This window comes from Sycon ciliatum, chromosome 2 (assembly GCF_964019385.1).
Source record: "Sycon ciliatum chromosome 2, ocSycCili1.1, whole genome shotgun sequence".
Taxonomy (NCBI): domain Eukaryota; kingdom Metazoa; phylum Porifera; class Calcarea; order Leucosolenida; family Sycettidae; genus Sycon; species Sycon ciliatum.
Genome location: NC_088644.1, coordinates 47,375,488 through 47,400,301, shown reverse-complemented (window position 1 = coordinate 47,400,301; position 24,814 = coordinate 47,375,488). Strand labels below are relative to the sequence as shown.

Below are 24,814 nucleotides of genomic sequence, written 5' to 3'. Positions count from 1 at the left end.
GGTACTGTTCTGGGTCCTGTACTCTTTAATGTCTATATAAGCCACCTCCCTACCATAGCAGATTCCTTCACCTGTTCCCTTCCCATGTTCGCAGATGATATGACCCTCTACCGAAGTGCCCCCTCACTCAAACTGTGTATTGCCTCCGTCATTCCCTGCCTGAATGTACTATGTGACGAGCTACAAAAGCTCTACATGATGATTAATGTTAAAAAGTCAGGTGTTATGATCATTTCCCCCGGCTGAAACCCCACGACGCACCCAAGTGTCATTAGCCTTCAAGGTGAGCCACTTAATTTTGTGACCGAAACTCGTCTCCTTGGTATCCAAGTTGACAACTGCCTGTCATGGACCAAGCATATCGATGTAATAGTTAGAAAAGTATCCCAGAAGGTGTGTGTCTTACGTCGCACCTTCCGGCAACTGAGCAAACTTGCATGCCGCCAGTACATCCTGTCTGTTGTTCTTCCTGACATTCTGTACTGCATCTGTTCCTTCGTCACACTCATTACTGCGAAGGATCACAATCGTCTAGTAAGCGTGTACAATAGAGCTATCCGAGCGGCTTCTGGGGCTGCGAGCCGGGACAGTATTTCTGATCTTCTGAAAAACCTTGATGTTAAGCCCCTGGACTACTATTTTCTGGTGTCAACTGGGAAGTTCATTTTATTATTCATATTCTTCACCCTTTGCCTGTATTTGCATCGTTATTCCCAGCCCCGCAATCTACCCGGAGCACGCGTAGTCGCGATACACATGGCATCCCTTATTTAAAATGCAGAACAACACTCGGTCAAAAATCCTTTGTGCTTCGTGCTGCTCTGTTTTTTAATGCTCTACCTAATGACTTGAAATCCTCTTTGTTTACCTCTCAGTTCGATCGTGGTTTTTTAAGCGCTTATTGGATGATCCAGTTTGGTTTGAACGATATCGTGCAATTTTGTTTGACAACGTTGGCAACGTTTAGTCTCTCACCAGCTACATGTATATATTGCCCAGGTTCATTCAGCATACGTTTTTCTTCTTTTCTCTTTATGTTCACCACTCATCCCCCCTTTTTTTTCTAAACATTTACACTGATGTATATATATTGTTTATTTATTTATTTATTTTTTTGGTCCCATCGGCCTCTTCATATTTGTGCAGCTGCACTGTTGAGCTTCCGATGCAAAACAAATAATAATAATAATTATACTTGAGGTCGGAGGCGGACCAACACGTACCTTCGTTATTAAAATAATACTTGAAGTAATAATTTGTGCAGTGATCGACCTTCTCTGTGGAAAAGCTAAGCCTTTCATACGTCATCACTGCGCTGGTCGCTATGGCAACGTGAGCATACAATTGGCGATTTGGCAAGTTTGGCTTATCGTATGGAAGCGAGAGATATGCCATTCGAACCGATATCAAATTGTCTTTCTTCTGGACCCTACTCAAAAAATCGATGCACTTCCCCTTTAAACCCTAGACTGTCAAAATTAAGCAAACAGAACGTAAGTTATGGTGGAAATGGTGGAGGGAACTGCAATTGCGCATTTTCACGCGTTCAATGGCACCTCAAAGGGTTAATGATACGGAAAATTATTGACGTTTCGGGCCAGTCACCCATCATCAGAACAATGTACAAGGAGCGAACCTGGGGGGAGGTATACTACAAAAATAATATCAAAATGTATGGTTGCCTTTGCAGAATGGCTCTGACCTACATGCTAGGCATGGAACCACAGGGTTTGATGTCATCGCTGACACACAAAGTCGCACACACAACACATTCGTGTGCCCAGGTACTAAATTAGTCGACATCGTCATCTTCTTCCTGCTGATCTCAAATGTACTATGACGCGCTATTTTGCCTGACGCATAACATTGACATGAGAATTCACAGTACAATGGGCAGAGATGAACAAAATCTGGGTCTTACGCTCATTTAGTACCAAGTTCCTGTAGGCAAACTATCTGGCCAGGTGTGTCACTGCGGAAGACATAATTTTACATTCAAGTTGACGTTTGTCTCTGCTACTAATGTAGAGAATGATGTCAGCTGCACACTGAACTGTCCGCACACAATGCCGTTGCACTTCAGCTGCCAACGACAGACATAAAGGACAAACAGCAGTGGACCAAGTACGGTACCCTGGGGTACACCACTGCTGGGCTGAAATAACTTCCTGTAATGGTTCCCAATGACAACCCTTTGCTGCCGACCACTTAGGTAGTCTGTCAGCCATTTCAGCGCACTTCCACCAACGCCAATACTGAAGAGGTCACAGATGAGGGTGCCATGTTGAACCATGTCGAATGCCTTTGACATGTCAACAAAGGCAGTGCACGTTGAGAGTCCGGTGTCTTTGGCATTGGCAAAGGCCTCCGATGCCCTCACTGCCAAATCCTCAGTTGAGTGCTGTTTCCGGAGTGCAAACAGGCGGTCTGGGTAGAGGCTGTGGGTGGTCAAGAACTCAGTGAGGTGCGCATTTATGATGCACTCAAGGATCTTTGAGATAATAGGAAACAGAGAAACAGGTCTAAAATTAGTCTCCTTTCAGAAAGGGACTTGTTGAAGTTGAGAGTTACTGATGGAGCTAAGATATCAGAGCATGCTGCTCGTACAAAAGTAGGTACGCCACCACTGCCTGTTGCCTTTGTCATATCTATACTGTTGAGCAACTTGCGTACTCGTGCGATGGATACTGGCTTGAAACAGCAGAGATCATTACTTGCATGTGGCCCAAAGTGGATGGTGGACAGGGCCCTTGGGCGAGTCGCATCAGTGACAATTTGCGCAGACACTTGTCCAATTTCATCGGGGGGGGGGGGGGGGGGAGGGGGAGGGGGCATTAAGGAGCAGTTTGCTGGTGGTGCGTTCTTGCTTAGATACATGCGCAGACAAGGCAATTTACTAATGTACTTACCTTCTCTTACTTAGCCTCTTTCAAGAACACTCATACTGGATGTGTTCCAGTAATCTGGAAGTGACCTTACTTTATAGTTTATACTTTCGTTTTCTTATGTCCAGATGTCAACCCTGACTGTACTGCTGCTGCTATTAGCAGTTTGGAGCAGATCTTGTGAAGGAAATGATTGTTCTCCTTGCGAATGTGATGGACCGGAAAAGAACAGAACTCTTACAAGCTGTGTCGGCAGTTATCAAACATTGTGAGTCACATGGTTAAATCAAACTCGGATGGAGAGCCAAGGATTAAACTTGAAAAAGAGAGGACCATACGTTTACAAGACAGATAGTTATCAGTTTTGGTCCAACACTAGCAATTATAAGCAGGACAACGGGAAGTCAGAATGTACAATAATTAGCATTGACTTACCGGTATCACCTTTAACTTTCTTACCGTGTTCCATAACTTAGAACATTGGAAGTGGGAAGGCTCTTGGTTTGCGCAATCCAGACGTGATGCAGCTAAGCATCAGGTCGTTGAGTGTCAGTATCACATCAGTCAGTTTTGTGCTAATTGTTGCGAGTTCTGACTCACCAGTATCCCTCTTATAATTGTTGGCAAAGAAAAACGCAGTTTGTCAAGTGATAACCTCTCTATTCAGTTGCTATTCACAATTTGCGCATGCACTGCATTCAAAATTCTTTATTGTTATGTATAAACTCGGATACTGAGCCAGTAATAAATGTAAAAAAGAGAAGAGATGTGTTAGAGCTAGGTCTTGGGTAGAGCTAGGTCTTGGGTAGAGCTAGGTCTTGGGTTGCTGAATATCTCAGTGGCCTGGCAGTTTTGGGCCATATTTTCGCACTTTCTGACCGTTTACCATCTTGTTACAGTCGTGGATAGTTGCTGCATAACTCGTTCTCATATCTTTCTTCTATTTTTAACATTTACTGTAATGCTGAAAATTTAATGACGTTTCTGGCCAGTCATCCATCGTCAGATATGTTTCAAGGTGTGAACCCTGGAAAACACCAATGTTGTAATTAAAAGTTGGAGTGTGTGGTTGTACGACGAAAGCGCAAAGACTGTCGTAGTAGGAAAAAATTAATTTCCTGAATTGCAAAGGAAGGCTGTAGTGGGTTAGAGCATACTGTATCAGATTGTGGCGCACTGAACCAAATGCATTCTTCAAATCTATCCACGCAATGCAAATTTGGCGTTTCGCCGTCTTTGCATCACGCATCGCCTCATAACAAAGTGATGTATGCTCTAAGCACCCGGCCTTTGCAGACATAAATCCTTTCTGGCTGTCACCATCGAAGAACTTATTGCCTAGCATATGTTTCAAGAGGCGCTTTGCAACTAAGGTGAAAATGATTTTCCCGGACGTGTTTGCCAGAGTGATCGGTCGTAATTTCGAAGGATCATCAGACACCCCCCCCCCCCCCCCCCTTGGCCAGGAGTGTGATACACGCTACCTGCCACTGCCTTGGAATGATCTTGCTCTCCCAAACCCTCCCAAAGATGGTGAAAAGAATGGATTGAAGGGAGGGACAAAGCTTCTAACTATGTAAGGTATCTTGTCAGGACCCGGTGCAGAGGTGTTGCGACACTTCTTCAAAACATGCTGAGATTCAGTCCATGTAGGGGTCCCCTCATCGACTGGGTGGTTGCAATCCCCGGGCTTCCCTGCACTGGGGCAGGAATCGTACAAAGTGGCACGATCCGAGAGAGAGAGAGAGAGAGAGAGAGAGAGAGAGAGAGATAGACAGAGAAAGAGGGAGAAAGAGAGAGAGAGAGAGAGAGAGAGAGAGAGAGAGAGAGATACAGAGAAAGAGAGAAAGAGAGAGAGAGCAAAGTTCAGATGTGAACTACTAACTGTCTAGTTGATTCGACTGAACAATTTCTCTGCCAATTAATTGGAGATGCGTCTGAAGTTGCTTCCTAGCGGCAGCACGTTGTGGACGTCTGCACGAAGCAACAGTTCTCTGGAACTGGCAAAACGGCTTGGCCAGTTGTGCGTGTGTCCGACTGAAGAAATGCCGGAGCTGTGCTGCTGTCGTTAGATTCAGCAGCAGGACAGACGGGGTGGAGGAGATACAGGGGTCGCTTGAGTTCTCTCTAGTCTGCAGTGATTACGGTTGCCGAACGTATCTCCACGTCCTTGCTCCTTTGGAGATTGACTATGCAGCCAAGCCGCCATGATCCACGGGGCATGTCATCCTTTATTAGTATGACATCGTCAATGGCTGGCTGTTCTGAAGCGGTAACGCGTGCCTGTTGGAGCTTCCGAGTATGACTGTTGCGGAGATCAGCCAAGTAGTCGTCTCGCCAGTCGCAATTTGTTCGTGATCATCGGCACAAACACAGCTTGATTAACAATTTCACCAAGTGCTGTGAGACTTTGCAAGTGCACTTCTAGCGCATTGTGCAACCTACGCAAGAATGGAGTAGCATTGGAAGCAGGTGGTAAGTCCATGATTGCCGTGTAATGTGCATTAAAACCCTTTATGTACGAGCCATCTAATGTATGTAAGGGGCGATCGCAGCCAAAGAAGCAACCATGGTATGAAATCTAGACAACTTTCGTATATGCAAGTTGTGTGTTTCCTGACTATTATGTATGACTGCACCCTGGTAAGCATGGATATTGGGACAGCATGCAGTAGTATATGAAGGCCATAGGTGGAATACCAACGATACGTGCCAATTGTGCATATTTCTGACCAACCGGGGTATCACAAACAAATAGACTGAGAATTAGTTTGTGCTCATGTACTGGGAACATAGTGTTACGAATGAGTCAGCGAACGGTTGTGTGGTGTGCGGACCAGGGAGTGGGGAGAAATTCCATAACAATAGGGACAAAAACAACCTCATAAGCGTTGTCTCAGTGCATGAAGAGCAACAACATACCAGGGATATGGTCATATTGTCACATTTGAGGTGCAACAATTGGTTCAAAATTGCAAATTTTGAATTCTTGTGTCAGATTCGAAATCTATATTTTTCTTCATCTACTCACATCCAGCGTAAGGTAAGTGAAAGAGAAGACAAGGCGCAGTCGCTGGCTGGTGAATTACGCCTGCCTTGACGATTGTAGGCCATCGCTGCACTCCCTCTCGCTCCTGTTTTGAGAGCGAATACTGCGATGGTATCAGCGATACAAATTTTCAATTTCGAGTCGCAGTCCACGATGATATCGCCACAGCCGATCTCTCCAATCGTCCACCACATCTAGAAGACGTCTACATGACCTGGAACAAGCTACATCTTTGCTACAAGCAGAGAAACTGAGCGAGAACACGATCGAAACAGCGACAATTGTTTGCGCTGAAAAGCATACTTTTGAACGCGTTCGGTCTTCATACTTTCAAATGGCAACCTACCCATGTCGTACATCAACATTTTCAGTGGGATCTCAGCTGTCCAGCGCAAAAAAAAACCCGGGTCGATCGGAGCTACGGCGGCGGGGACCGGCGCGCTTGATTGGAGTGCAGCAAACCGTACCATATGGTACAGTTCGAGATGGGGCTGGTACACAAAGGGTTAACACGAGAATGATCATTTCCGAAACGGTTTTGGAGAATGTCAAGCGCGGTTTGGTAGTTGGTAGCTGATATGGGCAAGCCAGGTCTGGCATGTCTCTGTATGAGAATTGCCAATTGGCATCTGACAGAGATGTCTGGCAGTCACACTGTGCATCTACTGCTTACACAGCTGCATACTGCCTTTTATGATTTTTATTTTTTTACTTTACTTGAACAAACGGCGAGGAGACAACAATTTGATAACTGCAATCAGTAATACAAGCTGGATCGACATTTGTGTACACTGTATTCATGTATTGTAAAACTGTGGAGACAATGTGCAATAAAACGATGGAAATGTGAAGAAATTGTGTAGAGAAAGGAAGGTATTCAAACCAGTTTTCGTACAACACTCATCAGGAATGTTCGTTGTACTAAAGGACACTGAAAACAAAATTGAACTATTATAGAAAATCTAAGTTAGAGAAATAACACTAAGAACAACAGCAGTGAAATTTACAAGTGTGAATTTTAACAATGAAAGCGAGAGCAATAACGAATGTGTGTACTAACACTAAACTTGCAACTGAAAAGTGAACAAAGAAGAGAAAGAAAGAAGGAAGGACAAAGTGATAACAAATAACAGCAGTACATTACACTGTTGTTCTTAGTGTTATTTCTCTAACTTAGATTTTCTATAATAGTTCAATTTTGTTTTCAGTGTCCTTTAGTACAACGAAGATTCCTGATGAGTGTTGTACGAAAACTTGTTTGAATACCTTCCTTTCTCTACACAATTTCTTCACATTTTTCATCGTTTTATTGCACATTGTCTTCACAGTTTTACAATACATGAATACAGTGTACACAAATGTCGATCCAGCTTGTATTACTTTACTATTATTATTTTTTTCGGTAACACAGATGATGATGATGATGATGATGATGATGATGACGATGATGATGATGATGATGCTCGGGGCTTTTGGTCGTGGCAACAAGACGCTTTTTTTGATGTGCAGATTACCCATCCCGCAGCGTCCGTGTTGTCTCGATCAAAAGCCTTGAGTCAGCTGAAGTCCCATGAACGGGCAAAAAAGAATCAATATGCCAGCCGCGTTGTGAATGTCGAGCGAGGATCGTTCACCCCACTGGTGTTCTCGACTTATGGTTTCAGCTGGCCTGAGACAACTCAATTCCTAAAGTCTCTTGCCTCTCTCTTTGTAGAGAGAAGCCAGGATCTCAAATATCCTGTTGTCATGGGTATGTTGCGTACCCGCCTGTCGTTTTGCCTCTTGAGGTGGGCCATTACGTGCTTTCGTGGTTGCCGAGGGTCTTATAACAGACGGCGGGTGAATTCCTTTGTGGCCCAGTGTCGTTTGGCCGCATAGTGAATTTTTATGCTATGCCTCTCAACAATATCACTATGGATAACATCACATTTTTAAATAACTATTTGGTAAAGTAACATCATCTGTCATTCAATATCTATCTGGTAAAATAATCAGCATTTGAATATCTATTTGGTACTAATCATTCAACTGTTAAATGTCATATTTTTACCTGAATATCTATCACGATTTTTGCACATAATCTCGGTTATCACCGTTTCAAGCCCGTACAAGAGGCCGTTTCCAATCACGATGATGATGATGATGATGATGATGACTTGCTGTAATGTGTCTGCAGCTGCCAGAGTGCTACGCAGCCAACCACCGTCTATCGCCAGTGCTGGTGTGGACCCAGCTCTCTCTTGTGGTGTGGATGGTGCAAGTCTACAGTCGCGGCCTCCGGTTATTCATTCTGTCTCTCGGGATTTGGCACCTCCTCTCACCGTGGCAAGTGCTTTTGATGCCTCTGTTATTAGCAGCCAGGAAGGTGATGGCGGCTCTAGTGAGAATGACGAGGAGGGTGATGAGTGCTCCCCACACCTTGCCACGGTCAATCGGAGTGCCACTCCTGATCGTCCTCACGGAATAGATGTGACATCACCACCTCCTACCAATACCTCTGCCGTCGGGGCAGAGCATGAATCTCCTGGAGGTGATACATTGTTCTTGGCTGGTCTTGCTGACAGTCAACGCCCAGTGAATGCAACATCGTGCTTGGAGGATGCAAGTGCAAGGGACCATTTCGTGCAGTCGGTGAAGGCAGCATATGAGGTAGTGGTCCCGTGGAGGCGCAACCTATTCATTGTTCCTCATGGCTCGGCCGGCATTCTATTTGTTGGGGAATTGTCTCGGCTCATTAATTGTTTTGCTGATGGCTCAGATATACGGTGTGCACGGCTGTTCCGAGTGCGACATTAATCAATATGGCGGCGTACTGTAGCAACCCGCATCGCAACAGCTCGCGTACGCACAGCGTGCCGACGCGTGCAGTCTTTCTGCACAGTTTTCAAATTTACCGAAGAAAGTTTTTGTTTTGGGGCGATCGATTCGTGCCTTGGAGAGGTCGTATGAGGCCATGCTGGAGGAGAATAAGTCTACCAAGACCTGGAAGCCTCCCTTCGGGGAAGTGCTGAAGTTAGTATGTCCTGGAGTCAATGCAGGAATTGTTTTCAAGACGATGCAGTGTAATAAATTCTAGTAATGGTGTGCATCATGGAATTAGTTGTGTTTGAAACTTCGGAACAAGAAGGGGGCACGTTTGCTTGACTCATTACCATCATGACGTGAACAGATGGAACCCCACTGCTCTTACTCTAGAACATGTTCTCCCCTGAGGACAGCTTACAGCCAGATTTCCGTGCATAAGAAAAGAGCACAAATAAATCGTTAGACCGATTGCAATTCATCTTGGAGAAGGAGGAGGATAGAATTCGATCGTCTGCTACTCTCTCAACGCAAAGTTGATGACATAGCAGCTACATGTACGTCTCTTCATGCGTGTGCTCTTCACCTTGGGGATCAATGTGAGGATTTTATGGATTGCTGGAAATCAGATTCTGTATACTATTGGACAGCAGTTTCTGCATTGCACATGCTCCACAGTGCTCATCGGCAAGGATGTTGAATTTGCGTGTAACCCTTCACCACCCTGCTCTCCATACTATTCCAGATCAGCACTAACTGAACATTGAGATGTTTCATTTCCAGTAGAATGTGCTCCTCCAATAAGTGCGGCATTGGGGGCGGTGATATTAATTGCCACAGTTGCACTGCTGATCTTCGTCATGAAAGAAGCAATGGATGATGGTCAAGTCAACCAGTGGGCTTGCAGTAATAAGCAAAGTACCACAATACATCATCAAGTGTCATAGCATGGCGGAGTTGGTTGCCCGCAACGCTTCTATGTTGGTGTTGTTAGTGTACAAATAGAGGATATCTTCCAGTCTCTAACTTTTAAAGCACATGGACCTGCTATAGGTGCTATTCTTCTATCAATGCTTGTTTCAAGTCACAGAATTATTTATTTTAGCTTCTTACAGCTTTGCTTTAATTCGCCGTATTGTAAATAATGTGAAGAAGAGGTTGATGCGACTTCGGCGATACTTGGGGAATTGTGTGTTGCTCCCTACGTGGGAGCTTCCGCTATTCCTGCCGACTTGAATTCTCACTTGACCGACTTGTTATTTTAAAATGAATTCATGGACATCTGTCAATTCAGCAGGTGAACTGCATTGCCATCAAGCCCTGAGCCAGCTCCATAGGAATGGTACAGTCATGAAGATGCGTGATGCTGTGTATCTTATTCGCATCAGAATAATACCCTGGTTGTTTCGGCTACACACCCCGGTAGCAACAGATACTCTGCATAATGCAGCTTGTACAGTAGTCCTCACTAAAGAAGAAAGCAGTTTAGGAGGGACTCTAGTGAGGAGTGTACGAGGATAGCCTATTAGTGTTCTACATAATCATTTGCATATTGAACATGTTACATGTAATTATCATGAATGCCGAGAGTGGTAAAACCGGGTACGGCCATCACCAGCGGCTGCGGCCCTGTCCTGAGTGCCATGCTGTGCTTAGTGCTGATGTAGTGCAAGATAAGCTGCATCATGGTTGTCGTTTGTTGTTGTTCAATTACTTGAAGTATTTCAGTATGGTCTTTACGCATGCAAGTGTGTGCTTTTCAGCAGGATCGTCGAAAGACTACATTGTGCGTGGCCTAAATCTGCAGTAACACTAGTAATACAAAAAAACCATGCCTATTTGTCTACACGTAAGGCCTCAGACAGATGGGGAATCTTGCATTTCTAACATTTAAAATCTCTACACAATGTCCTGTTTCTACATACATTATTTTCGAAAGCATGAATTTCAAAAAATGTTCATTGGATGCATGTCTGATTCGTACTTGCTGACATCCAGAACGATGCATGCACGGATCCCTCCTATAGCGGAAGAAACCGGGATCTTCGTTAAACATTGAGGCAGGAGAACACAGCTCCACTCGTCCTGCATATATCAGCAAACACTTGCAATTGACGTCCAAGTACGCCACGCAAATCCACATAGGCACGAAAACGATAATCTGGGCGGCAATGAAAATATAACTATGACGTAGGAAAAGGACAAACCTTTCAATGAAAATTGGCGTGAAGGCTGCCAAAAATTCTGCACCCCTTAGGAGGAAGCCTCGAATGTGCGCCAATTCTGATAAACGCCAATGGCCGGCACGACGAGGAAGAACGAAACGAAAAAGATCGTAACTTCACTTTCCCATTGCGCATTTTGACGATCAAAATATCTGCTTGCGCAGCTTGAAGGCAGGAAGGTGAATTCGCTTAGACTTCGCGAATCCAGCGTAGAAAACGGCTGGAATTGACAGAAACATAGGCGAAACCTTGCCGAATATTTCCAGAGATTTGAAAAAGGCAGCAAGGTCGCGTACGACAGCATCATGGATCACTGGGGCGACGGGAAAATGTCATACAGTACATAATGTCGCTGGATTATGCATGCATAACAGCCGTGTGTGTGGCCTGGAGAGCTGTATCAGTTGCCTGCCACCTCCTGCTACAGCAGCCACACAACTCAAGACTGCAATGCAATCAGGCGGATCATCTGCGCCGCCGTATGGGTCTATGGCAACGAGGAGCCATCAAGAAACTAGTCGAGGAGTGTGCCTGCATTCAGGCTCATCTTCCCAGGCGCGTCCGTACGGCACCGGACCGCCCAGAGGAACTGGATGACGTCAAGTTCAGCAGGCTGGTGTTCTCGGGACGCCTTCATTCAGCCATCAGGTATCTGGACCCGGCATCCTCTGGAAGGGTTCTGGGAATGGATGAAATTGGGAATCCGTCCACAGGTGCTACAGTTCGTGAGGTATTGCTGGAGAAGCACCCCATCGCGACTCAACCTTCCGAAGATGTCCTCCTTCCTGGTGAGCCGGCCGAGGCCAACAACATCTTGTTCCAGAGAATCACACCGGAGCTGATTCGTAAGTTAAGCCGGTGGATGCCCGGATCGTCGGGCCCGTCCGGCCTGGATTCTGATGCATGGTGTAGAATGCTGACATGTTTTAAGAAGGCTTCAGATACTCTCTGCTCTGCATTAGCTGCTCCCGCACAATGTCTGTGCACGGTGACCGTGGAGCCGGAATCAATGCTGGGATTTACATCGGCTCGCCTGATTCCACTCGATAAACAACCAGGTGTGCGACCAATTGCGGTCGGTGAGGTGCATAAGAGACCGATCTGCAGAGCTATTGCGAGGATCACGGAACACGACGTCCTCCGCGTAACTGCCCGCCACCAGACATGTGTTGGTGTTCCATCAGCCTGCGAAACCTCAGTTCACGCAATGACTTCCATGTTCGCTGGACCAAATACGGAAGGAGTATTGTTGGTCGACGCATCAAGTGCGTTCAACTCGCTGAATCGTCAGGCCGCACTCCATGACGTTACCCGCATTTGCTCCGCTCTAGGCAAAGTGTTTGCCAACACCTACAGCTCGCCAATTCGCCTTTTCGTTGCTGGTGGCGGTGAGATATTGTCACAGGAAGGGACATGCCAAGGGGACCCATTGGCAATGGCAGTGTATGCTGTTGCCACAGCACCTCTGGTGAAGCACCTGGCAGCGGCTTGCCCGTCGGTCGTCCAGTCCTGGTATGCAGATGACGATGCGGCGGCGGATAGGCTCCTGCAGCTCCGACAGTACTGGGATACTCTCGAACAGGCTGGCCGTGGATATGGCTACCACGCCAATGCAGCCAAGACCATCCTCGTTACGAAGCCAGAGCACCTCGATCAAGCGTGAGAGGTGTTTGACGGTACCGGGGTGACTATATCAGCCGAAGGAGCCCATTACTTGGGTGGTGTGCTGGGATCGGACAGGTATACGGAAGAATGTATATCCGCAAAGTTGCGTTGCTGGGCACCGGAACTCAAGTCTCTGGCTGGACTGGCGAGGACTCAGCCACATGCGGCATATGTGCTGTTAACCAAGGGTCTGGCTGGCCGGTGGCAATACCATCTCCGTGCCACACAGCACAGCCCTGAGGTACTTCAGGTACCTGGCCAGGTCATCGATTCGGAGCTTTTGCTAGCTCTCCTGGGCCATGAGTTTGACCCCAATAGCTCACAGCGGGAGCTTATGTCACTGCCCACGAGATGTGGTGGCCTTGCTGTGCCGATTTTGCCTTCCCTGGCGCCTGTGGAGTATGTGGCCTCAACAAAGATTTACTGAGCCTTTCGTGCGCCTAATTGTACCGCCGGATACATTAACGCCTCCAGAAGAGGCGCCTGTTGCTCCATACCAGTCCTCCACACAGCCTCTGACCGTTGCGGGCGCGGAACAGCCTCACAACGTTCGGGGCCATTCTCCCGGGTTGATTCTATCGTCATCTCTACCCGACGATTTCCGGCTACATCCTGTACCACGGCCGGGGATCACTAGCCTGGATGACGCAGCCGGAGGCTCGGGCACAGATGTTATCCTTGATGCCATCGGGGCTGTTCGGCAGCGGGCTGTCAGTCATGTCAGCAGCGGCAAAAGAAACAGGAAGAAAGAGTGGCACAGCTGCGCCCCTTGCTACCGCCGGCGCAACAGCTTTTGTTGGAAACGGCTGGTGAGAAGGGTGTTTCAAATTGGTTATCCTCCATGCCGTCTTTCGTAACGCCCAGTTCAATGCTGAACAAATCTGATTTTCGTGATGCTGTTTGTATTCGATATGGTTTGTCATTGGAGGGAGTGTCCAGTTCCTGTATTTGTGGGCAAGCCATGACAATAGATCATGCCATGAGTTGCCCGGCGGGTGGTTATCCAATTGCAAGACATAACGAGATCCGAGACATTCTGTCAGAAGCTATTCGGGAAATACTGCCAGATGTGGAGAAGGAGCCTCTTCCCAAGCCGTTCGAAGGAGAAACACTACCACATAGAACTGCGAACCGGTCTTTGGAGGCGCGTCTGGGTATCAGGGCGCGGGGCTTCTGGACCCGGCAGCAGGATGCCTTTTTTGATGTACGGGTAACGCACCCGAAGGCTAGCCTGCTGTCGCGTACAGACGTCCTGTGTCAGCTGAAGACCCATGAACAGGCCAAAAAGAGAGAATATTGTGCCCGTGTAAATATTGTAGAGAGAGCATCATTTACACCGTCAGTTTTTTCAACTTCAGGCATGTGTGGGCCAGAGGGGTCTCGTTTTTTGAAAAATTTGGTATCGCTTGTTGTTGAGAAAAATCCTGAGTTACATTATTCTGTAGTCATGGGACAACTTCGATCTGTATTGTCGCTGTGTTTGCTCCGCTGGTGTATTACTTGCATACGTGGTTCGCGGGCATCATGCAAGCGCCAGCGCCACAGCTTTTTAACAAGCTGCCATACCCTTAGAGCACGTTGATGTGCACGGTGTCTTAAGTTTTTGATGTTTGTTCTTTTATTCCATTATGAGGTCTTCTCCGATTGGTGGCCCCATGCTCATTGTGTTCAACTGCACTTTGCTTTCCTTTTTATATTGAGTTCCAGTGCACTTTGTGTTCATTTTCCTCTCTTTTTTCATTCTATTTGAATTTTGATGTATTGCGTTTTTGCTTGCCCGTACAAGAGGCTGTTCAAATGATGATGATGATGATGATGATGATGATGATGATTATGTTTTAAAGTAGTTTTTATGACCTGATGTTTGTTTTTTATATTTGTAGTTCTATTGTTGACATCTTTTGTCTTTTCTTTGGGTTAAAAGGTTAACTTCATCCTCGTTTTCTTATTGCCTTGTATTGGAATTTGCCCATAAAAGTGGCTACGGTGTGATAATGCATTTTTATATTTCGTGTTTTAACATTATTTTCAGAAAATTGCTCTTACAATACCTTGCGTTTTATATTCATAATATTGTTGCCCGTAAAAGCGGTTTGGTCACATGATGATGATGATGATGATGATGATGATGATGATGATGATGATGATTTCTCAAGTGTCTTGCAGCCCAGTATGTCGATAAACACAGTGACTTGGCCTACTCGCTGGTTATGGGTCGATTGCGGTGCCTGCTCTCGTTCACTTTACTCCGTTGGGCAGTGACCTGTTTTCGTGGCTGCCGTAGCTCCTACCAGAAAAAGTCAGTCAAGAATTTCAGGAGTTATTGTTTGATGGGTCGTTAGATAGAGGCCGGTGTTTGTGAGACTGCAATCATTTAATGTTTCTTCCTTAGTGGTGTAGGTAGATTCTGTTTTGTAAGCATAGTAGGACTACTTTTGTTTTGTAAGTCAATCTCATTCTCCACGCTTTGCTGTCATTTGGTTATGTTTTAAAGTAGTTTTTATGACCTGATGTTTGTTTTTTATATTTGTAGTTCTATTGTTGACATCTTTTGTCTTTTCTTTGGGTTAAAAGGTTAGACTTCATCCTCGTTTTCTTATTGCCTTGTATTGGAATTTGCCCATAAAAGTGGCTACGGTGTGATAATGCATTTTTATATTTCGTGTTTTAACATTAATTTCAGAAAATTGCTCTTACAATACCTTGCGTTTTATATTCATAATATTGTTGCCCGTAAAAGCGGCTTGACCACATGATGATGATGATGATGATGATGATGATGATGATGATTTTTTTTTTTTTTTTATCCCACCTTCCAACCCGGCAAATATTTTGATTTTGATAAAAACGATTCAAAGCCTCTCAATTATTTAGTACTACTTGATGTATATATAAGAATAATAACATTAGTTACACTTTCACACCAAACTAGCTCGGCGCAGCACCAATCACTGCAGGGGAACCCGACCCTCCACCATCGCCAACTCACGAAGCATGTGAACTGGACGATGACGGGCCGACCGAGCACCCCTGACACACAACACAGCGGAACATAGCAGCGCGAAAGACACCCGACAACGATAATAACTCATCAACGACGAATAGCTACCTCCCGAAGATTGAGCTGTAAGGAGGCAAAGGCGCCTGAGGAATGATGATGATGATGATGATGATGATGATGATGATGCAACTGCTACCTCTCAGTCTTCTAACATATCTCCTAACACTTCTTTTCATCTTGATATATCGTTGGCGTATGAGAAGGTGGTTTGCTGGCGTCGAAATTTATTCAATGTTCCGCTAGGGTCTGCTGGTGGTGAATTTGTCGATGAAATCACCAGGCTGATCCAGGGTTTTACCAATGCCACATCGCTAAGGCCAGTTTCATGGAAGGCAGTGGTTGTTGCCTGCCACGTGCTTCTCCAGCGTCCCCATGGTTCGAAACTGATGGCTAATTACAGTGACCACCTGCGGCGCCGGCTTACTATGTGGAAGTCTGGCCATATGGATGATCTTCTTTCCGAGGGTCAGTGCCTTCAGGATCGCCTGGAGCCGCGGGCTCAGTCTTCCTCTGATTCCAATAATGAGAAGAGTGACATCACATTCAGTAATTTAGTATTTTCTGGAAAAATACAGTCTGCGATTCGGTATTTGTCAAGTGAGTCCTCGAGTAGCGTGATGGGCATGACAGACGTGGTGGATGAGGAGACTGGAGCCACAGTGCAGGAGACTCTGCTGCAAAAACATCCGCCTGCTGCTGAGCCGCCTGCTTCGGTTCTCCTTGACAACAATATTGACCAGATTAACAACATCGTATTCCAGAAGATTACACCGGAGCTCATCCGACGGCTTGCTCGACAGATGCAGGGCTCTTCGGGACCGTCGGGACTGGACTCTGAGGCATGGTGTAGAATGCTCACTTGTTACCGAAAGTCCTCAGACAGCCTCTGCACGGCCCTCACCAAGTTTGCTCATTGTTTATGCTCAGAGACCCTCGACTCGGAGCATCTCGTGGAGTTTACAGCTGCTCGTCTGATCCCATTGGACAAGCGCCCTGGTGTACGCCCAATTGCCGTAGGGGAGGCATTTCGACGGATTGTGTGCCGTGCCGTCATGCGAGTGCTTGAGGTGGATGTGCGCCGGGCTACGGCTCCTTTCCAGCTGTGCATCGGCATTCCATTCGCATGCGAGGCTGGTGTGCACGCGGCTCAAGAGCTGTTCCAACAGGATGACGTTGAGGGCGTCCTGTTTGTGGATGCTAGCAATGCGTTTAATTCACTCAACAGGAAGGCGGCTCTGCATAATGTACCGCGTGTGTGCCCTGCTATGTCCAAGATCTTCAGCAACACCTATGGCAGCCCGATCCGCCTCTTTGTCTCGGGAGGTGGTGAGATTCTGTCCCGTGAAGGGACCTGCCAGGGGGATCCGTTGGCCATGGCTATTTACGCTCTTGCGACAGTCCCGTTGATCAGGCGACTTCGGGATACCAACGTATCAGTAAAGCAGGGATGGTATGCAGATGACGATTCAGCCGGAGGTAGGATAACATCACTATGGTCATATTGGAACGATATCAGTCAGATTGGTCCAGGCTATGGGTATTTCCCGAATCCCAAGAAAACCGTTCTCCTTGTAAAGCCTCAGTATGAACAGGATGCTCGGCTACAGTTCCAGGGCTCTGGCGTCGCCATCACAACTGATGGTAACCGATATCTTAGAGGCGTGATTGGCAGCGAGGATTTTTGTTCTTCCTTTATGGAGCGGCGTGTCCAGAAGTGGGGACGGGTAGTGGATACATTGTCTTCAATGGCAACCACACAGCCACAGGCAGCCTATAGCGTATTAACTAAAGGTTTGTCGAGCTCCTGGACCTATCACATTCGTTGTTCGCCATGTTCTCCAGAGCTCCTGACGGCGATCGACACCGTGATTGGTGAACGTCTGCTTCCGGCCCTACTTGGCGATGGTGTCCGTCCTGATAGTCCTGAGAGAGAGCTGTTGACATTCCCCGTCCGGTATGGTGGCCTTGCCATTCCCGTTCTGGCGGCTAGTGCACCTGCTGAATTTATTGCGTCAAGGGCAGTGACCAAGCCTCTGGTACAGCTGCTGCTGACTGGCGATTACATAAGCCCTCCTGACGTTTCCTGTGTGCCACAGATGGAAGCCCAGGAGAAAATCGCACAGCCTGATGGAAATATTGGTGTGCTGGCGAATCCGGATCAATTAATCTTGACACATGATCCGGTTCGTGATGCAGTGGGCGATGCACGGCACATTGCAAGAACAACGCGTGCGGCCAGGATCGGGGATGTGTGTCGTCGCCAAGCCGATATCAAGCCATGCTTGACTGCCGAGCAGCAGTTTTTGATAGAAGTCGCAAATGAGAAGGGTCTATCATCGTGGCTGACGGTGGCTCCCCGCTGGCAGCATGGAACAATTTTAAAGAAATCAGATTTCCGGGACGCTCTATGCATCCGGTATGGTCACAGATTGAGTGGACTGCCGAAGAAATGCGTGTGTGGAGTGGATCTCAGTCCCGCACACGCCCTCACTTGCGCTACTGGTGGGTACACAATCGCCAGGCACAACGAGGTGAGAGACCTTGTCGCCGGTCTCCTGAGAGAGGCAGGTGTTGTTGACGTCGAGACCGAGCCTAGATTATTGCCGTGCGGTGGTGAGGATCTACCAGGAGGGCGTTCGCTCAACAGAAGTACTGAGGCTCGTCTTGACGTGCGGGCTCGGGGCTTTTGGTCGTGGCAACAAGACGCTTTTTTTGATGTGCGGATTACCCATCCCGCAGCGTCTGTGTTGTCTCGATCAAAAGCCTTGAGTCAGCTGAAGTCCCATGAACGGGCAAAAAAGAATCAATATGCCAGCCGCGTTGTGAATGTCGAGCGAGGATCGTTCACCCCACTGGTGTTCTCGACTTATGGTTTCAGCGGGCCTGAGACAACTCAATTCCTAAAGTCTCTTGCCTCTCTCTTTGTAGAGAGAAGCCAGGATCTCAAATATCCTGTTGTCATGGGTATGTTGCGTACCCGCCTGTCGTTTTGCCTCCTGAGGTGGGCCATTACGTGCTTTCGTGGTTGCCGAGGGTCTTATAACAGACGGCGGGTGAATTCCTTTGTGGCCCAGTGTCGTTTGGCCGCATAGTGAATTTTCATGCTATGCCTCTCAACAATATCACTATGGATAACATCACATTTTTTTAAATAACTATTTGGTAAAGTAACATCATCTGTCATTTAATATCTATCTGGTAAAATAATCAGCATTTGAACATCTATTTGGTACTAATCATTCAACTGTTAAATGTCATATTTTACCTGAATATCTATCACGATTTTTGCACATAATCTCGGTTATCACCGTTTCAAGCCCGTACAAGAGGCCGTTCCCAATGATGATGATGATGATGATGCGCTTTTTTTGATGTGCGGATTACCCATCCTGCAGCGTCCGTGTTGTCTCGATCAAAAGCCTTGAGTCAGCTGAAGTCCCATGAACGGGCAAAAAAGAATCAATATGCCAGCCGCGTTGTGAATGTCGAGCGAGGATCGTTCACCCCACTGGTGTTCTCGACTTATGGTTTCAGCGGGCCTGAGACAACTCAATTCCTAAAGTCTCTTGCCTCTCTCTTTGTAGAGAGAAGCCAGGATCTCAAATATCCTGTTGCCATGGGTATGTTGCGTACCCGCCTGTCGTTTTGCCTCTTGAGGTGGACCATTACGTGCTTTCGTGGTTGCCGAGGGTCTTATAACAGACGGCGGGTGAATTCCTTTTTGGCCCAGTGTCGTTTGGCCGCATAGTGATTTTTTATGCTATGCCTCTCAACAATATCACTATGGATAACATCACATTTTTTAAATAACTATTTGGTAAAGTAACATCATCTGTCATTCAATATCTATCTGGTAAAATAATCAGCATTCGAATATCTACTTGGTACTAATCATTCAACTGTTAAATGTCATATTTTTACCTGAATATCTATCACGATTTTTGCACATAATCTCGGTTATCACCGTTTCAAGCCCGTACAAGAGGCCGTTTCCAATGATGATGATGATCTGGCGGCTAGTGCACCTGCTGAATTTATTGCGTCAAGGGCAGTGACCAAGCCTCTGGTACAGCTGCTGCTGACCGGCGATTACACAAGCCCCCCTGATGTTTCCTGTGTGCCACAGACGGAAGCCCAGGAGAAAATCGCACAGCCTGATGGAAATATTGGTGTGCTGGCGAATCCGGATCAATTAATCTTGACACATGATCCGGTTCGTGATGCGGTGGGCGATGCACGGCACATTGCAAGGACAACGCGTGCGGCCAGGATCGGGGATGTGTGTCGTCGCCAAGCCGATATCAAGCCATGCTTGACTGCCGAGCAGCAGTTCTTGGTAGAAGTCGCAAATGAGAAGGGCCTATCATCGTGGCTTACGGTGGCTCCCCGCTGGCAGAATGGAACAATTTTAAAGAAATCAGATTTCCGGGACGGTCTATGCATCCGGTATGGTCATAGATTGAGTGGACTGCCAGAGAAATGCGTGTGTGGAGTGGATCTCAGTCCCGCACACGCTCTCACTTGCGCTACTGGTGGGTACAAAATCGCCAGGCACAACGAGGTGAGAGACCTTATCGCCGGTCTCCTGAGAGAGGCAGGTGTTGTTGACGTCGAGACCGAGCCTAGATTATTGCCGTGCGGTGATGAGGATCTACCAGGAGGGCGTTCGCTCAACAGAAGTACTGAGGCTCGTCTTGACGTGCGGGCTCGGGATTTTTGGTCGTGGCAACAAGACGCTTTTTTTGATGTGCGGATTACCCATCCCGCAGCGTCCGTGTTGTCTCGATCAAAAGCCTTGGGTTAGCTGAAGTCTTATGAACGGGCAAAAAAGAATCAATATGCCAGCCGCGTTGTGAATGTCGAGCGAGGATCGTTCACCCCACTGGTGTTCTCGACCTATGGTTTCAGCGGGCCTGAAACAACTCAATTCCTAGAGTCTCTTGCCTCTCTCTTTGTAGGGAGAAGCCAGGATCTCAAATATCCTGTTGTCATGGGTATGTTGCGTACCCGCCTGTCGTTTTGCCTCTTGAGGTGTGCCATTACGTGCTTTCGTGGTTGCCGAGGGTCTTATAACAGACGGCGGATGAATTCCTTTGTGGCCCAGTGTCGTTTGGCCGCAAAGTGAATTTTTACGCTATGCCTCTCAAGAATATCACTATGGATAACATCACATTTTTTTAAATAACTATTTCGTAAAACTTCATCGCATTTAGAGCTGATCTGCGGGAATACACCAGGGAAGAGTACATTTGGCTCCGGGGCCTGTGTGACGCCGTCCGTACTGAGGAGAGAGCTAACTCTACACAGCGATTTTCCAAAAAGTTCGGCCGACTGAGGGATCAAGCAAAGGCTATGACCACAAGCCATGGACGAAGCAACATATCGTCCATGTTGGGTCGCAGTACCCATGATCGGTCGGGCTCTGTTCTCACCTTGGACGATTGTATATCCCAAGAAGTCGCTGGACTACTTCAGAATGGTCCAGGGTTTGTACCGTCCACAGGCAGTGTCAGCAGAAGGGACATGGAGGATGTGGAGGTCGGCATTGAGAGGATGGCATACTCCCTTCGCTGGTGGAATAACGCAATAACCCATTCGGATGGTTCTCCTAGTGATACCCCAGACATGTTCGACAGTAAGATCTAGCATATTAAAGTGCATGGCTTCGAGCAGGTGTAACAGGTAGCCAGAACAGTCTCTCCGGAGGCGTGGGTTCGAATCCCACTGCTGCCACCAATTTTGTAGCTGGCCTGGAGGCAAAACAACCTAACAACTCGAAACTAAATAACGTGTTGCTTTATTAACAATTCTCTCTCTCTCTAGAACGGCAAAACTGCCTTTAGCAGTAAAACTCTGAACTCATTGTGAAAGATAAAATAAACACAATTTATGGAAAATAATCACAAACAGCAACGTACCGTCATGCGACCGTTGTATGGTAGAACGAACGTCGTAATGAACAGTACGCTGAGCGTATACGCAAATGCTGAGCTTGTAGCGTGACCAACGCGTGACCACCGCTACACAGGGACCAAAACTACCCAAAGAAGAAGAGTTCCAACTCGCTAAGTTCAAGCGGGACGTCATGAACGTTTATTCGGCAGCTCGGGCCCCGCCATCCAATATGTCTCAGTCGGATCGCACACAGTTAAGGAAGATCCACGAGAATAAGTCGGTTATCATCAAGAAGTCGGATAAGAGTAACAAGTTCGTGGCAATGAAGATGTCTACGTATCTAGAAAAGCCGAGGCTCTTCTCTCCGACGATTCCAAATTTGAACTTGTCAACCTCACCATTGACGACTGGGAGAAGGAGACCCGCACTATCATTGAGCAGATCTGCAAAACCACGCTGGAGAAGGATCTTTACCAAGCTATCCTTCCAGGCGATAATAAGTTTCCGGAAATGTATGGTCTGCCCAAAGACCATAAAGCAGGAGTGCCATTGAGACCGGTAGTGTCAGCCTGCGATAGTCCAGTCACCAATGTCTCCATCCTCCTAGAGCGAATACTTAACCAGTGTCTCAAGTTCATCCCAGCTCACCTCGAGAATACAGTGGAAGCATTGGACAGCACGCGCCAGCATTACCCCGACCTTCAAGCTCCACCCGGAACCATTGCAGTGACCATGGATGTGGTTGCCCTCTATCCTAGCATCCCCATCGTGGACGGTATTGAGGCAGTTACCAGAGTCCTGCAGCAGCATGTCAGCGATATCGACACGTTTGGCCTGAGTATTCTCCAGATCAAGGAGCTGCTGTCATTCGTCCTGAGATCCAATTATTTCCGTTTCGGCTCCACGACCTACCATCAGAGAGAGAACGTAGCCATGGGTAATAATCTGGCACCCCCCTTCGCCATTATATTTATGCACGACCTCGAAAGGTCACTGTTGCGGTCTGCGCCCGGCGCTCCTGTATTGTTCAAAAGATACATCGACGACATCATCATGCTGTGGGCATTAGGATCGGCGCTCCTCTGTCGTTTTATTCAACACTTCAACGATGGTAATCCACTGATCAAATTTACCCACCAGTCCACCGAAGAAATGGGCTCCATTGACTTCATGGACACCACAATCCATGTGTCAACAACTGGAGCCATTTCATACGAGCTCTTCCGCAAACCATGTAACAGTGGCTTGGTGGCTGACTACAAACCCGCCGTTCCATATCAACAAAAGTTCTCAATTGCCTCTTCCGAATTCCTCCGTGCCTCTCGACTATCATCGGATAATGAGACGCGCCGGAGGAGTGAAAAGAAGGTCATCGACGTGCTGAAATTCAACAATTTCCCCCAATCAGTGATTGACAAGGCCCGGGAACGAGCTGGACGACCGACAGGATCCAAACAGAAAAAGGACTTTAGCACAACACTCAAGCTGCCGTTTAAAACCGATCACATCCACAAGAAGGTGTAGTATCTCATTCGCAAATATCAGCTGAACACCCACATCATATACAAGAATGCTCGGCTCAGCTCGCGGGTTTGCAGGTCTGCTTTGGAGAAGCCCCTATGCCGCAAATTCGTTGATCCACAGCAGCCAAGGAGAAGGGGAAGACCGAAATCAGCTTGCGTGGCATGTACAGCAGGTGCAGTGGACTGCACCCGCCGAAACGTGGTATACCACCTCGAGTGCCGTTGCGGTGATGACTATGTGGGTGAAACTGGTCGAAGCGTTGGAACAAGGTCAAGGGAGCACAACGATAATGCACGCAACGAGGTCCGAGGAAAGGCGCTGGGTGAGCATTACCGGATCTTCCATGCCGATGAGCCATTGTCGCTGGGGCAGACCGGATTCGCCAACGTCTGTGTGCTTGAGACAGAGCCAGACATGGCAAGGAGAAGGATTCGGGAAGCGGCCAAGATCCGGGACATGGAGCCTAATATCAACACCAGCAGTGGTTGGGATCTCCTGTGAACTCTGGTTGCCTGGGTTTTTCATTGGAGTGATAGCTATCCATGTGAACCCTTAGCACCCACAAATTGTACGTATCACCACCCTAGACTTTAGCATTATGTTAGCACTGTCCACACTACTGTAGTCATGTGGCTGTTGCCGGTTTTTTTTCTTCTCTCGCCTGAAAGTGTCCGCCCCCCCCCCCCCTGCTGTATTCCACAGGTTGTACATAATTATCACCGCCCTAGTCTCTCACACGGAGGACTAGCACCCGTATTGTGTTCATGTGGCATGTGTCATTTTTCGCTTGGGAGTTGTTGTTTTTTTTGTTTTGTTTTCCCCGCTGTATTCCGCACGCACCTAGCCAGCTTGTTGTTTTAAAGTCTGCCTTGCTTCCGTGTCTATTTCATCCTGAAGATGGTCAGAGTGACCGAAACGTTGAGAAGAAAGAAGAATTGTTCAGCTGTGTGAAGAAGCAGTGCATCTGAGTGTTGGCTAGTGTTGCCACAATATAAATTGCTATTTGGTAAAGTAACATCATCTGTCATTCAATATCTACCCGGTAAAATAATCAGCATTTGAATATCTAATAATAATAATAATAGCTACCTACAAGCGAGGGTCCCTGGTTCGAGTCCTGGTGGTGACAGTCAATTTTTTCTTCAGACTTTTCCCGTTTGTCTCTTTCCCTCAAACTAGTGAATATAATAATAGTGAGAATAATAATAGTGAAAATAGCAGGAAGTGTGAGTTACGAAGTCTGAAGAAAACGTTGAACGGTCTCTGCTGGGATAACGACTACACCATAGCTTAGTGGTTAGAGCATCGCTGGCTACAAGCGAGGAGGGTCCCTGGTTCGAGTCCTGGTGGTGACAGTCAATTTTGTCTTCAAACCTTTCCCGTTTGTCTCTTTCCCTCAAGTCAGTTAATATTTTATGACTTGGGGCTCCCCGCGTGCTAGTTTGTACGTGAAGTGTTTGGGTTACAGTGAGGGCTGCGTCCCACCTGCCTGTGTGGATTCACAGGAAGTGTGAGTTACGAAGTCTGAAGAAAACGTTGAACGGTCTCTGCTGGGATGACGACTACACCATCGCTCAGTGGTTAGAGCATCGCTGGCTACAAGCGAGGGTCCCTGGTTCGAGTCCTGGTGGTGACAGTCAATTTTTTCTTCAGACCTTTCCCGTTTGTCTCTTTCCCTCAAGCCAGTGAAAATAATAATAATAATCTT

General features: G+C 47.1%; 1 long non-coding RNA gene across 2 annotated transcripts in view; it reads left to right on the top strand.

Annotated features, from left to right (window-relative positions):
* Positions 1-24,814, top strand: part of LOC135810924 (uncharacterized) — a 48,435-nt gene that overhangs the window by 14,648 nt on the left and 8,973 nt on the right. The window contains exon 3 of one of the 2 annotated variants that reach the window (XR_010552464.1): positions 3,014-3,153. This is a non-coding gene — a long non-coding RNA (uncharacterized LOC135810924). Of the gene's footprint in view, positions 1-3,013; positions 3,807-24,814 lie in introns of those variants that run through there. The other variant, XR_010552463.1, reaches the window with a different exon arrangement.